Raw genomic sequence first — 16,251 nt, forward strand, 5'->3', positions numbered from 1 at the left:
GACCGCTGCAGCCTGTGATTGACCTGTGATTGGCTGCAGCGGTCACATGGCCTGAAACGTCATCCAGGACGTCGGGCCGGATGTCGAGAGGGACGCGTCACCAAGGCAACAGGTGGGAGACCGGACTGGAGGAAGCAGGAAGTTGTCGGTAAGTATGAACGTCTTTTATTTTTATTTTTTACAAGTTTATACTGATCGGTAGTCACTGTCCAGGGTGCTGAAAGAGTTACTGCCGATCAGTTAACTCTTTCAGCTCCCTGGACAGTGACTATTTACTGACGTCGCTTAGCAACGCTGCCGTAATGACGGGTGCACACATGTAGCCACCCGTTATTACGAGAGCTCCATAGACTTCTATGGACTGTCCGTGCCGTTATTACGGCCTGAAATAGGACACGTTCTATCTTTTTCAACGGCACGGGCACCTTCCCGTGAGAAAACGGGAAGGCACCCGTCGCCAATAGAAGTCTATGAGCCCGTTATTACGGGTCGTGATTACGACCCGTAATAACGGGAGTTTTTACGGTCGTGTGCATGAGGCCTAAGCTTGTAACACATAGATGTTGGCAATCTTGCCCTTAAAATAGAAGACAAAGCTGTGGGCAGTGAGATCAGTAGCTTACTGTACACCAGGACCAAAAAGGGATTGATTGACACAAGGGAGATAGGGGAAATGTGCTGTTTTGCATGGACAAAGGCAAGATTGTAAAATCCTCAGCATGGATTTCTGGTTAACTTAAATGAATATGTGAGCAAAACATCCTTAATTGGTGCTGAGCAAGAAGAGAACATCTTTGTAAGTAAAAGGTTTTGGCTGCATGCCAAGGTTGTACCCTATAACATCTGTATAGATAGAGAGTAGCAGACACAACTTGATCTAAATTACATTTGAAAATCTAGTCATAGTTTACTGTGAAAGTATTAAGATGCTTTTAAAATGTTCCAAGTCAACAGTTACAATATTTATTTGCATGCAACGGGAAAGTTTTTGGGAAAGGAGCGAAATTTAGTAGGATAATAAAGGAAAGGAGATGATAATCCAAGAGTGTCAAATAGGAGTTGATAAAGTCAGAAAAAGAACACAGATGAGTGAAGACCAGACTAAGTTATTATTTCATGTGATGGTTAGTTGGTAAGTTGGGATAGACAAAATGAGGAGCTTTTAGGGGACAATTCATAATGGGAATGTTAAAGTCACTCATTAAGAATGTGGTGGAAGTGTTAGTGTCAGGCAGAAAAATGATTAAGCAAAATATTGCATCTTGCAGAGATAACAAGTAGTGGAGCCTAGTGTGGATGTCACAGGATCAGAAAGAAGAGAAGGGACTGAAGGTATGACTTGACTGATTTTGGAGAATGGGGTGAGCCCACCTTGCCTAGTGTTGGGTCTAGGAGTGTGACTACAGTGTACAACCCAATAGCCAATACCAGCAGGAGAGACACTGTCAGATTTTAAGATCCAGATCTCAATTATTCATCAATGAAAAAAAATAATAAAGTAAAACAGGTCATTTACTATTGCTGTTTTGTTGTGTAGTAAACTAGAACTTCACAGTGACTAGTGAAAGAGAGAGAATGGATATCTTGAATATGGTGAGTTCATGTGACATGGATGTGAGATCTAAGTTACAAGGTTCGGATAGCACTAGGTAATGGGGTGGGTGCATGATTAGGGGCCCAACCCGATCCAGTAGAGAAAAGAAGTACTACGCACACCAATATGGAATTATTTATCCAAGCAAATAATTTATTTATTTGTAGCCAGTGACAGTGTGACGTTTCGGTCAACACCTTGACCTTCCTCAGGCACTTTAGTCAATGCTGGTCCTGCGTGGCTGGTGCTGTAAGATTGGCGGGTAACCGCTGTGTGAGGCGCTGCGATGTGAGATCTAAGTTATCTGTTCTGTACTCTATGCCTGACATGTTTTTACAAACACAACACTTTGACAAGCAACCGCAACATTAGGTGCATCACATTAATCCTGCATCATGTTTTCCTAGTCTATATCTAAATATATGAAGAGATTGGTCATACAACTCAGACATAACTGCCGCATTAAGCAAGTTATCTAGATAACTACATTAAATGAGTAGAATTTAGAACGTAAATGAATAAACAAGACAAAATAAAATATAAAAGTAACTCTATCATGATGATAACTCACAATAAGCATTCCAAGCTTTAGCACTAAAACAGAACAAGCAAATATACCACGGATGATGGAAGTTGCACTTGACATGAAGTGTAAAGTATTAGCAATTATGCAGCTAACAGTAGAATATGGATATACATATCTATCTATCTATCTATCTATCTATAGATAGATAGATAGATATATTTATATATATATATATATACAGTCCAACGGTAGATGAACACAGCACTCCAATGGTTTCCAGAAAATCAGGCCATGTGCTCGTTACCTGGGGGTGAACCAATTCCCCAACATCCAATAGAAAGAAGCATAGAACACAGCAACGGCACCAGGACTTCAGAGTAGATGAAAGCAAAAGTGGATTTATTCACCTCAGTAAAGCAACGTTTCGGTTCAACAGGAACCTTTCTCAAGCCATAACAAACTAAACAAAGTGTCAAGTATTTATAGGAGGAGTATACATAAATCGACAATAAAACTATTAAATGTATAATTCCATCAAAACATATAAAAAAATGTGTACCAATATTATAAAAAGACATTCATAGAGTGCACATAGTTCTTCCACTGTAAAGCATATAAGGGCAATACAATATGCATAAAAAGTGTAGTGATAATCGTAAGAAACACTATAAGTAGGGGCAATTTAAGATGATTGGAAGCAGGCAGAAGCTAATTATATTTAAGCAGCAATGTACTTACTGTAAAACGTTCTGTCTTTCAGAAGATAGAAAAATGCGCCCGACACACTCGTGTGTGTCTACTGCGCATGTCCCAAGATGGCGCCCACACCGGATATTAAGTCCGGTATAACGCATCAAGCAACAAATCACCACCGCGCATGCGCCACGACGGAACTTGCGTTCCACCCCTACTGCGCACGCGCCAGCCGGGATTTGAATATATAGAGAGCAGAGATTCCTAACAATAGCATCAAATCTATAATTAGACATAGTCCACACGATATAATGGATTATAAGGTCCATCCCCCAGAAAATTACATGAGTTTTGGGCCATACATTCCACGAATCGGGAGATAGAATCAATAAAAATACAGAAGCATTGCTGTCAGTGTAGTTTGACACCCCCTAGTGGTAGGAATATAAATATATATGTCATGATAGCTCAATATAATTTGACTGTAGTCACCAATGGGGCAAAATAGAAATATTGTACTAAAGGGAACATTAACACTCCAACAAGGATATCAAATGTTCCCAATGAATGTCATTGCAAAGAAAAACGCATCTGCCAAGATAAGGCAGCATGCGTTAAATATAAATGCTGAGCCCACACTTAGAGAGAGACAATAATGGACATAAATTAAAAATACCAAAAAGGAAATACAAACATCCACAACATAAGAACTACATAGTCCAAATATGCAATTCTTTTTGACCAATGCTATTTTTTCAATAAGCTATCTCATATAAGCTCAGTAGATATATATTCCAAACGTGACGTTAACTTTTTTGAAACAAGAAGACTTCTGCCGCTTTCCAATATCTCTCAAAAATTGCTTGACATGCAGTTGCGTGTCTAAAATATGCAAGAAAGAAAAATGTGTTCTATGCTTCTTTCTATTGGCTGTTGGGGAATTGATTCACCCCCAGGTAACGAGCACATGGCCTGCTTTTCTGGAAACCATTGGAGTGCTGTGTTCATGTACCGTTGGACTGTGTTTGTTTGAATCGAACGCGTGCACCCATTGCTAATAATGTCTACTGAAGATGAGCTGGATATAGGTGTGATTACACCTCAAGTTTTCACTTACACCAGAGAGGACGCCGACCGTATCCTACAGGGTTTATCGGGAGATGTCACCTTCCTAAGTGTTCCTACCGTTGAAAACGTAAGGAGAAAATGGGAGGCAGACTCTAAAAGATTTATCTCCCTTGAGCTACATCTGTCAACACTTGGCGAGTACTACAGATGTTTCCGTATACCGCGTGGCATGCGCTCACATCTGAGACCCAATCTCTTCCCTGCAAATATAGCATTTAAGGAGAGATTTGAGGCTATCTCGAATAAATATTCGCAGGATCTTCTGTTGCTGAACCTGGAGTTTCTACAGAAAGAAATCGACCTGGTTAAAATACGTCTGAGCGAAAGAGAGGCTCAGTTGAAAGAGATGATGTCCATACAAGATTTCTCAACCCTGAGAGAAAAAGTTGTTTTATATCTACAGAAGTTTCATAGCGACATTGAGAACACCAAACGCCAGAAATGGCAGCGAGATCTGGATGACTACGCTACTGGCAAAATCTACTGCTGGCAGGGTGAAGATGCTGACCCAAGGGGTCCTAGGAGGATCAAAAGAGGACCCAGCAGAAGATACAGAGGAGCTGAGCCATGCGTCACGGACTCAGAATTCTCTGATGATCAATACAATGTTCCTTTTTTAGGGGACAACACGGACACCCCTTTCATAGGAGAAAGCGAACCTTCAGGGGCGGGAGGAAGCATAGGAGGAAGAATCAATGCCAACAGAACCAGAGGCAGGTCGACTCGAGCACGGGGAATATGGCAATATCAGACCAGGAAGAAAAACCCTCAGACCTAGTGGTGAATATTTCGTCATGCATATTAACTGACCCACAGGTCAAAGTGCTTAACCGTGGTCTGTCTTTTTGTCCAAATAACCCCATAGATTGGTTTACATTAAATTTAGATCTTGAATGTTTTTTTAGGTCATTGAGACTTAAAGAGGCTCTGTCACCAGATTTTGCAACCCCTATCTGCTATTGCAGCAGATAGGCGCTGCAATGTAGATTACAGTAACGTTTTTATTTTTAAAAAACGAGCATTTTTGGCCAAGTTATGACCATTTTTGTAGTTATGCAAATGAGGCTTGCACAAGTCCAAGTGGGTGTGTTTAAAAGTAAAAGTCCAAGTGGGCGTGTATTATGTGCGTACATCGGGGCGTTTTTAATACTTTTACTAGCTGGGCGCTCTGATGAGAAGTAACATCCTCTTCTCTTCAGAACGCCCAGCTTCTGACAGTGCAGATCTGTGACGTCACTCACAGGTCCTGCATCGTGACGGCCACATCGGCACCAGAGGCTACAGTTGATTCTGCAGCAGCATCAGCGTTTGCAGGTAAGTCGATCTTACCTGCAAACGCTGATGCTGCTGCAGAATCAACTGTAGCCTCTGGTGCCGATGTGGCCGTCACGATGCAGGACCTGTGAGTGACGTCACAGGTCTGCACTGTCAGAAGCTGGGCGTTCTGAAGAGAAGAGGATGTTACTTCTCTTCAAAGCGCCCAGCTAGTAAAAGTATTAAAAACGCCCCGATGTACGCACCTAATACACGCCCACTTGGACTTTTACTTTTAAACACACCCACTTGGACTTTTGCAAGCCTCATTTGCATAACTACAAAAATGGTCATAACTTGGCCAAAAATGCTCGTTTTTTTTAAATAAAAACGTTACTGTAATCTACATTGCTGCGCCTATCTGCTGCAATAGCAGATAGGGGTTGCAAAATCTGGTGACAGAGCCTCTTTAAAGTGCATTTTTCTGAACAGTCTCAATCTGGCAATGATATCTCTATAACTTCAGCTAGTGAAATGTTTCATCTTAGGGATTATGGGCTGTATAACAAGAGTAAATTCCAACCTCCCCAAAATATACATGCTGTTGAAACATATATTTCATTTGTTAAAGAACAGATTAATTCATTGAGGAAAGTGCAGAGTGGCCAATTTAGTCAGAGAAATTTGACACGTATAGAACACATGGCACTTAAAGAATTAATGGATAATAGGGATCTTACAATCAAACCGGCAGATAAGGGAGGTGCCATAGTTGTTATGGACACCTCCCTTTATCTGGAAGAAATGACAAGACAACTGAATGATACTGATGTCTATGCTGTTCTATTGGGTGATCCTAAGTTCACGTATTTACGTGAATTGGATACCCTGATCTGTAATGCATTCAAGAGTAAAATTATTGATAGAAATCTACATGAATTTTTACAGGTGAAATTCCCTGTGACTCCTGTTCTCTATCTCCTGCCTAAAATCCACAAGGATTCCACTCGGCCCCCTGGACGTCCTATTGTCTCAGGGAGTGATTCCCTATTTGTCCCAGCGGCAATATTCTTAGATAAAATTCTTAGGCAGTTTGCCATTGGTGCAGACTCCCACATCAGGGACACCTCGGACTTCCTGGTCAGGATTCAGGATCTTTTGATCCCTGACCGGTCGGTTCTGGTCACCCTTGATGTGGGTAGTCTGTATACCTCAATTGCCCATCAGGAGGGTATTGATGCCTCGCTTTTCTATTTGGAAAGGTCTGGCTTCTCTGAGGACAAAATTGGGTTTGTACGATCACTACTGTAATTCATTCTAGAAAAAAATTACTTCTTGGTGGGTGATACATTCTATCTACAGAAGAGAGGAACAGCTATGGGGTCCAATATGGCCCCCACATATGCCAATATTTTCATGCGGCGGATTGAGGAGGGCCTTGTCTATGTGTCCCACCACTTCAGTCATGTACTGCGGTGGTGGAGATACATAGACGATGTCTTCCTCATCTGGACCGGCTCAATGAGTCAACTACAGGAATTTGTCACATTTCTTAACGGTTTGAATTCCACAATTCTATTTACTATGTCATTTTCTACAAGTTCTATTGAATTTTTGGATACTCGAATCTCTATTGTCAATAATAGATTGGTTTCTGATCTGTTCTCTAAGAAAACGGACAGAAACGATCTCTTACACTTTACCAGCGGCCATCCAAGCACGCTGTTGAAATCACTGCCCTATAGTCAGCTGATTAGAGTTAAGAGGGTGGTTAGTCAGGAGGATGAAGTATCCCCAAGACTCGACCAAATGTGCAAAAGGTTTTCCGATCGGGGTTATCCGGACTATGTTTTGGATTTTAACAGATGGAAGGTTGAATTGCTGGATAGACAGGATCTCCTCGCTGGTCAGGTGGTTGGGAATAAGAGTATCCGTTTACCATTTGTCTCCACTTTCTCCTCATTAAGCCCACAGATTGGTGGAATTCTGAGGAGAGATTGGAAGATGTTAGAGAGAGCCTTTCCGAAGGTTACTGAATTCCAGGAGGGGCCTATGATGGCGTATAGGAGAGGTAAAACTATTAAAAATAGTGTAGTTAAGGCCGATATTGGGTCGCATCGGAAAAATCAGATGTTTTTGGCACCTCCGAAACATGGGTGTTTCCCATGTCTTGGCTGTAACATCTGTGACAATATGATTAAGGGGGGCATCTTCAATCACCCACAAACTGGCCAGCCAATCAACATAAAAGGTTTTTTTACGTGTCAGTCTTCTTATGTCATTTATCTGTTGAGTTTCCCATGTGGCCTTCACTATGTTGGTGAGACCACTACAGAGGTACGTCTCAGGATGAGAAATCATAAATCAAACATCAACACTAAGAGGCAAGATCTACCAGTGTCGAGACACTTTGTTGAGAAAAAACATAGCTTATCACAGTTGAGATTCAGAGTCATTGATTCTGTGCCTCAGCTGAGACGTGGCGGTGATAGGGGTCGGATACTCAAAAGAGAAGAGCTCGAGTGGATTTTTAAATTAGAAACCATGTCTCCTAAGGGATTGAATATAGAATATCCCTGTGGCCCACATATTTGAGATAGGGATGGGTCACCTATTCTCTCCCAAATATCTATAGAGATATGATTGGTTGACGTTCTCGAAGGTGTAATTTGTGTCTTAGATGTATGTTTTATCTGAGGTCTTATTTTGACCTTTTTTTGAATATACATATTTTATAATTGTTTTTATATTTCACATATATTGTATATTAATATATATTTTTTTCTCTTTCTCACATTTTTCTTTCTTGCATATTTTAGACACACAACTGCATGTCAAGCAATTTTTGAGAGATATTGGAAAGCGGCAGAAGTCTTCTTGTTTCAAAAACGTTAACGTCACGTTTGGAATATATATCTACTGAGCTTATATGAGATAGCTTATTGAAAAAATAGCATTGGTCAAAAAGAATTGCATATTTGGACTATGTAGTTCTTATGTTGTGGATGTTTGTATTTCCTTTTTGGCATTTTTAATTTATGTCCATTATTGTCTCTCTCTAAGTGTGGGCTCAGCATTTATATTTAACGCATGCTGCCTTATCTTGGCAGATGCGTTTTTCTTTGCAATGACATTCATTGGGAACATTTGATATCCTTGTTGGAGTGTTAATGTTCCCTTTAGTACAATATTTCTATTTTGCTCCATTGGTGACTACAGTCAAATTATATTGAGCTATCATGACATATATATTTATATTCCTACCACTAGGTTGTGTCAAACTACACTGACAGCAATGCTTCTGTATTTTTATTGATTCTATCTCCCCATTCGTGGAATGTATGGTCCAAAACCCATGTAATTTTCTGGGGGATGGACCTTATAATCCATTATATCGTGTGGACTATGTCTAATTATAGATTTGATGCTATTGTTAGGAATCTCTGCTCTCTATATATTCAAATCCCGGCTGGCGCGTGCGCAGTAGGGGTGGAACGCAAGTTCCGTCGTGGCGCATGCGCGGTGGTGATTTGTTGCCTGATGCGTTATACCGGACTTAATATTCGGTGTGGGCGCCATCTTGGGACATGCGCAGTAGACACACACGAGTGTGTCGGGCGCATTTTTCTATCTTCTGAAAGACCGAACGTTTTACAGTAAGTACATTGCTGCTTAAATATAATTAGCTTCTGCCTGCTTCCAATCATCTTAAATTGCCCCTACTTATAGTGTTTCTTACGATTATCACTACACTTTTTATGCATATTGTATTGCCCTTATATGCTTTACAGTGGAAGAACTATGTGCACTCTATGAATGTCTTTTTATAATATCGGTACACATTTTTTTATATGTTTTGATGGAATTATGCATTTCATTGTTTTATTGTCGATTTATGTATACTCCTCCTATAAATACTTGACACTTTGTTTAGTTTGCTATGGCTTGAGAAAGGTTCCTGTTGAACCGAAACGTTGCTTTACTGAGGTGAATAAATCCACTTTTGCTTTCATCTACTTTGAAGTCCTGGTGCCGTTGCTGTGTTCTATGCTTCTTTCTATTTATATATATATATATATATATATATATATATAGATATATATTTTTATATATATATATATATATATATATATAGATATACCAAAGACAAAAGAACAAGTAACAGCACCAGGACTTCAGCGTTGGGGAGATGTTGGTTTATTCACCACCAGGTGGAAGAATGAGCAACGTTTCGGTTCACACCTGAACCTTTCTCAAGCTAATTCAAACAGTGTGCAGTACCACATATATATAGGAGGATACACAAAGTATACAGTACACAGTGCAATTATATAATATGCATAAAAAGGTGAATCCATGTATAGAATATATTCATATAATTAGTGAAGACATATATTAAAGTGACCAGTGCATTGATTTCAGTACATCTCTCAATATAAAATACAGATATGTATATAGCACAGGTAATACTATAATTACCCTATTTAATGATATCATATGCTAATGAAGGGGCGGAGCAGAGGAATCATATCGAAAACTAGTAAAATACAGGAAGATTTTAAACTTGTATTGAGAAACTTACATTATCGGCTCTCGGCGAAGCATGGAACAAGCAATGGCGTCCCACGATCAGTAATGCGCATGCGCAAGATGGCGGACTGGCGGAAGTGCGTCACATGGAACGCATCCCCGGAACGCAGTACAGCCGCGCATGCGCAGATGGCTAATTCCGTCACAGCGCATATTATAGCAGGACAGAGTAATAATCAACAGCAGGATTTATCCGGCAATGAGTATTTTAATGTAGATACCCTGCCACCAATGTGTATGTATAGTTTTATGTCTATATATAATTCTGAGACTCAATATGGAGTCTAGAAAAGAAGGGGGCCACGGACTGTAACATAAGTAGGAGAAGTGGCTGTGTCCCAATAGGACGAACAGCCATATATCCTGGAACAAAAGTTAAAGTGGTGTATCCCACCCGTCTATGTATTTACATAGGACCTTATCGATATAAATTATAGAACAAGACATATATAAAGGTGGGGGTGTCATATATAAGTTCAAATTGCCATATAAATTTTATTCCAAATCTTTCACAGAGAGCATAGATTATACAAATATGTAAATAATGAGTAATCAATAAAACATAACTAGCCAAAAAAAAGTAGCCTCTGCTCCCATGTTGTACATCCCTTCATATGGATCAGTATCTGTAATAGAAAAGAAGATTCTCACTGAAAAAATAGATATATATAAGAAAAAAATGAAATTACGATTCAAATCTAAAGTTACGTGAATTTTTAAAAGAAATAGAATACTAGATAAATTATCCTAAGTATACTAAAGTACAATCTACCCATACTCAGAAAAATGCAGCAGACTCATGGACTATCAAATATGTGGGAAATATGTGTAATCCACATTAAGCCCCTTTGGGGCCATAGTTTCAAGAGTGAATATCCACTAGAGTTCTTTTCTTTTGAGTGTCAATTCTCTATCACCTCCTCGTCTATGTTGGGGAACAGAATCAATAATTTTAAAACGCATTTGGGATACATTATGTTTACAATCTATAAAGTGTCTAGATACTGGTAGATCTCTTCTCTTGGTCTTAATATTCGATTTATGATTCCTCATTCTGAGAGTTACTTCAGTTGTGGTCTCACCCACATAATATAAACCGCAAGGGCAACTAAGTAAATAGATTGCAAAAGTAGTTTTACAAGTATAGAAACCCTGAATTTTAAACATTTTTCCAGTTTGTGGATGACAGAAACTATCTCCTTTAATCATATGATTACACATGTTACATCCCAAACAAGGAAAGCATCCACATTTTGAAGGGGCTAGAGTGCTTTGTGTCATTTTAATTTTTAATCCAACATCTGCCTTTACCAACCTATGTCTAATAGTTTTACCTTTACGATATGCTAACAAGGGTGGTTCTTGAAACTCTTTAATAAAGGGAAAGGCCCTGGTCAATAAACGCCATTCTCTTTTCAGAATATTACCAATTTCAGAACTGGAAGTCGAAAAAGTAGAGACAAATGGTATGCGAATATTATTTTTATGTCTCGCTGACTGTCTATGTAGTAGTTGTTGTCTATCCATTGAAAATACTTGTTCTTTGTGGATATTAAGCATGTCCACCGGATATCCTCTGCTAATAAATTTATTGCACATTTCGTCAACTCTGTTGGATAGCTGATCCTCATTACTCACAATTCTTCTAACCCTGAGAAGTTGACTGAATGGCAATGATTTCACCATAGCCCTACATGATGGAATTTTATCTACAGATATATTTTCTAAAAAAACAGATAGAAATAGTCTGTTGCACTATAACAGTGGACAGCCTAGGGCTATGGTGAAATCATTGCCATTCAGTCAACTTCTCAGGGTTAGAAGAATTGTGAGTAATGAGGATCAGCTATCCAACAGAGTTGACGAAATGTGCAATAAATTTATTAGCAGAGGATATCCGGTGGACATGCTTAATATCCACAAAGAACAAGTATTTTCAATGGATAGACAACAACTACTACATAGACAGTCAGCGAGACATAAAAATAATATTCGCATACCATTTGTCTCTACTTTTTCGACTTCCAGTTCTGAAATTGGTAATATTCTGAAAAGAGAATGGCGTTTATTGACCAGGGCCTTTCCCTTTATTAAAGAGTTTCAAGAACCACCCTTGTTAGCATATCGTAAAGGTAAAACTATTAGACATAGGTTGGTAAAGGCAGATATTGGATCAAAAATTAAAATGACACAAAGCACTCTAGCCCCTTCAAAATGTGGATGCTTTCCTTGTTTGGGATGTAACATGTGTAATCATATGATTAAAGGAGATAGTTTCTGTCATCCACAAACTGGAAAAATGTTTAAAATTCAGGGTTTCTATACTTGTAAAACTACTTTTGCAATCTATTTACTTAGTTGCCCTTGCGGATTATATTATGTGGGTGAGACCACAACTGAAGTAACTCTCAGAATGAGGAATCATAAATCGAATATTAAGACCAAGAGAAGAGATCTACCAGTATCTAGACACTTTATAGATTGTAAACATAATGTATCCCAAATGCGTTTTAAAATTATTGATTCTGTTCCCCAACATAGACGAGGAGGTGATAGAGAATTGGCACTCAAAAGAAAAGAACTCGTGGATATTCACTCTTGAAACTATGGCCCCAAAGGGGCTTAATGTGGATTACACATATTTCCCACATATTTGATAATCCATGAGTCTGCTGCATTTTTCTGAGTATGGGTAGATTGTTCTTTAGTATACTTAGGATAATTTATCTAGTATTCTATTTCTTTTAAAAATTCACGTAACTTTAGATTTGAATCGTAATTTCATTTTTTTCTTATGTATATCTATTTTTTCACTGAGAATCTTTTCTATTACAGATACTGATCCATATGAAGGGATGTACAACATGGGAGCAGAGGCTACGTTTTTTTCGGCTAGTTATGTTTTATCGATTACTCATTATTTACATATTTGTATAATCTATGCTCTCTGTGAAAGATTTGGAATAAAATTTATATGGCATTTTGAACTTCTATATAACTCCCCCACCTTTATATATGTCTTGTTCTATAATTTATATCGATAAGGTCCTATGTAAATACATAGACGGGTGGGATACACCACTTTAACTTTTGTTCCAGGATATATGGCTGTTCGTCCTATTGGGACACAGCCACTTCTCCTACTTATGTTACAGTCCGTGGCCCCCTTCTTTTCTAGACTCCATATTGAGTCTCAGAATTATATATAGACATAAAACTATACATACACATTGGTGGCAGGGTATCTACATTAAAATACTCCTTGCCGGATAAATCCTGCAGTTGATTATTACTCTGTCCTGCTATAATATGCGCTGTGACGGAATTAGCCATCTGCGCATGCGCGGCTGTACTGCGTTCCGGGGATGCATTCCATGTGACGCACTTCCGCCAGTCCGCCATCTTGCGCATGCGCATTACTGATCGTGGGACGCCATTGCTTGTTCCATGCTTCACCGAGAGCCGATAATGTAAGTTTCTCAATACAAGTTTAAAATCTTCCTGTATTTTACTAGTTTTCGATATGATTCCTCTGCTCCGCCCCTTCATTAGGATATGATATCATTAAATAGGGTAATTATAGTATTACCTGTGCTATATACATATCTGTATTTTATATTGAGAGATGTTGTACTGAAATCAATGCACTGGTCACTTTAATATATGTCTTCACTAATTATATGAATATATTCTATACATGGATTCACCTTTTTATGCATATTATATAATTGCACTGTGTACTGTATACTTTGTGTATCCTCCTATATATATGTGGTACTGCACACTGTTTGAATTAGCTTGAGAAAGGTTCAGGTGTGAACCGAAACGTTGCTCATTCTTCCACCTGGTGGTGAATAAACCAACATCTCCCCAACGCTGAAGTCCTGGTGCTGTTACTTGTTCTTTTGTCTTTGGTATTCTAACCTAAGGAGTTGATTCGTCCTTCTACTGGTAACGTGCACATGGCCTGATGTTCAGTCTGCATTGAGTGCTGTGTTTTCCTCTACTCTATATATAGATATAGATATATATAAATCTATAACTATATATATATATATATATATATAGATAGGTATATATCTATATATACAAAAACAGTATATGCCTTTGAAATATAATATATAAGAGATCCGAGTTAGATCTCTTTCATGTTCACTTGCCACTTTGAGAAGCTAATGTTTAGACATCATCTTATCTCATCTCACTATTTCTTTTTTTCTGGCAGTTCATTTGCCAACCTTACCAACTATAGTTTTAAAAAAGTTATAGGAATTTCTATTTTAAGTATTCATTGAGAAAAAAACGTTTCTTCCTATAGATACAGTACTAATGTCATAATATTACATTGTGCCGTCCTGATTAATTGGGAAGCTTCACATTAAAATTCAGAACTGAAAAAAAAATACAAGGTCATTTACATAGCAAAATAATTTTTTTACAATTCATCCAAGTGGTTTCAAAGAGCTTGTAATGCATAAATAAACACATCTGAGGTTATGAAGAGATAATTTGCTGGATAAGCAAGAACCAAGATCAAATTCTTTCATAAGATTGAAAGACAATAGGAGCAGCAGAAAATATTGATTAACCCAATAATGCACATACAATGAGTAAAAGTCGGACACCACCATTCTGTTTTTTTAAATTTTCAGTCAAAGCCATACATATTATTGTTTCTCCATCATAAGAGAAAAATCTGTAAACATACTTAACAAAAAATGAAATAGAAACCTCAATAACTAAGTATAATACAACTCTTTTTACTATTTTGTGTGTCAACCATATGCTTCATTACAGCTGCCATTCTTTTTAGGACATATGCATTAATTTTTTAAAGAAAAACTGCAGGAATTTCCCATGTTTCTTGTATACACATTTAAAGTTGCATGCATGAGGTATTAATATTATTTTTTTTTTCCTTAACAGCATCCATGATGTCTTCAGTCATCAATAAATCACAAGCTCCAGATGTTGTCATACATCCTTAAAGTTGTACTGATACTCCATCATGCTTGACTTATGGTTGTATACATGGTTTAAAGAGTCTTTCATTGCTTTGGTGACATACATACCGCCATCTGTTGTTTCCAAATATCAAATTTAGACTTATATTCCATAAAACCTTGATTATCATCATGTTCAGTTTTGCTGTTCAAGTGCATGTTCCGGGTTAATTAATATTTAATATCAAGTTCCTCCATTTTTAACTATTTTCTTTTCTTAGTAATGGCTTGACAGTTAGATATCGCTTCAGGTTAACAGTGTTTTCTTCTCAAAGTGAAATGATGGACAGAAACACTGTTTTTTTTTTTCAGATCTGAACCAAGAATGGATGATGACAATTTTGATTGGTCTTTCTGGTATTACATAGTTGTTAGGTGTCAATGACACCTGTTGGAATATCTTTTATTTGAAAGGGCAGAGCTGTAACTCTTTAGCTTTAACCTGTTTGGGAAAATACACACTTCAAGGAAATTATCTAAGAGTATAGTGAGCATTTTGACCCCACAGGTTTATTGCATAAATTATTGGAAGCAGGCCGTAAAAATTAAAGTCTACATTTTTTCAAAGAAAATGTATGTTTAGCTATTTTTTTTTCATTTCCACAAGGACTAAAGGGGAAAAAGCACTGCAAAATTTGTAAATCAATTCCTCCCGAGTAAAACAATACACCACATGTGGTCATAAATGGCTGTTTGGACACACGGCAGGGCATAGAAGGGAAAGAGCACCATTTGGCTTTTGGAGCTCAAATTTAGCAGGAGTGGTTTGCCGAGGCCATGTCGCAATTGCAAAGCCCCTGAGGGGACAAAACAGTATAAACCCCATACAAGTGACCCCATTTTGGAAACTATACCCCTTGAGGAAATTATCTATGGGTATAGTGAGCATTTTGACCCCACAGGTTTTTTGCAGAAATTTTTGGAAGTAGGCCATAAAAATTAAAATCTAAATTTTTTCAAAGAAAATATAGGTTTAGGTATTTTTTTTTTTCATTTCCACAAGGACTGAAGGAGAAAAAGCACCATAACATTTGTAAAGCAACTTCTCCCGAGTAAAACAATACCCCACATGTGGTCACAAACATCTGTTTGGACACACGGTAGGGCTCAGAATGGAACTAGCACCATTTGGATTTTGGAATGGTTTCTGGGCGCCATGTCACTTTTGCTGAGCCCCTGTAGTACTAGTACAGTGGAAACACCCCAAAAGTGACTCCATTTGGGAAACTGCACACCCTGAGGAATCATCTAGGGGTATAGTGAAAATTTTGATCCCAAAGGTTTTTTGCTGAATTAATTAGAATTAAGCCATGAAAATGAAAAATATTTTTTTTTTCCAACAAGATGTGGTGTTAAATCAACATTTTTCATTTTTACAAGGAATAGAGAAGAAAAAGCACCCCAAGATTTGTAAAGAAATTTCTCCCGAGTACGGTAACACCCCATATGTGGTTATAATCAGC

Source organism: Rhinoderma darwinii, chromosome 4 (genome assembly GCF_050947455.1).
Source record: "Rhinoderma darwinii isolate aRhiDar2 chromosome 4, aRhiDar2.hap1, whole genome shotgun sequence".
Taxonomy (NCBI): Eukaryota; Metazoa; Chordata; class Amphibia; order Anura; family Rhinodermatidae; genus Rhinoderma; species Rhinoderma darwinii.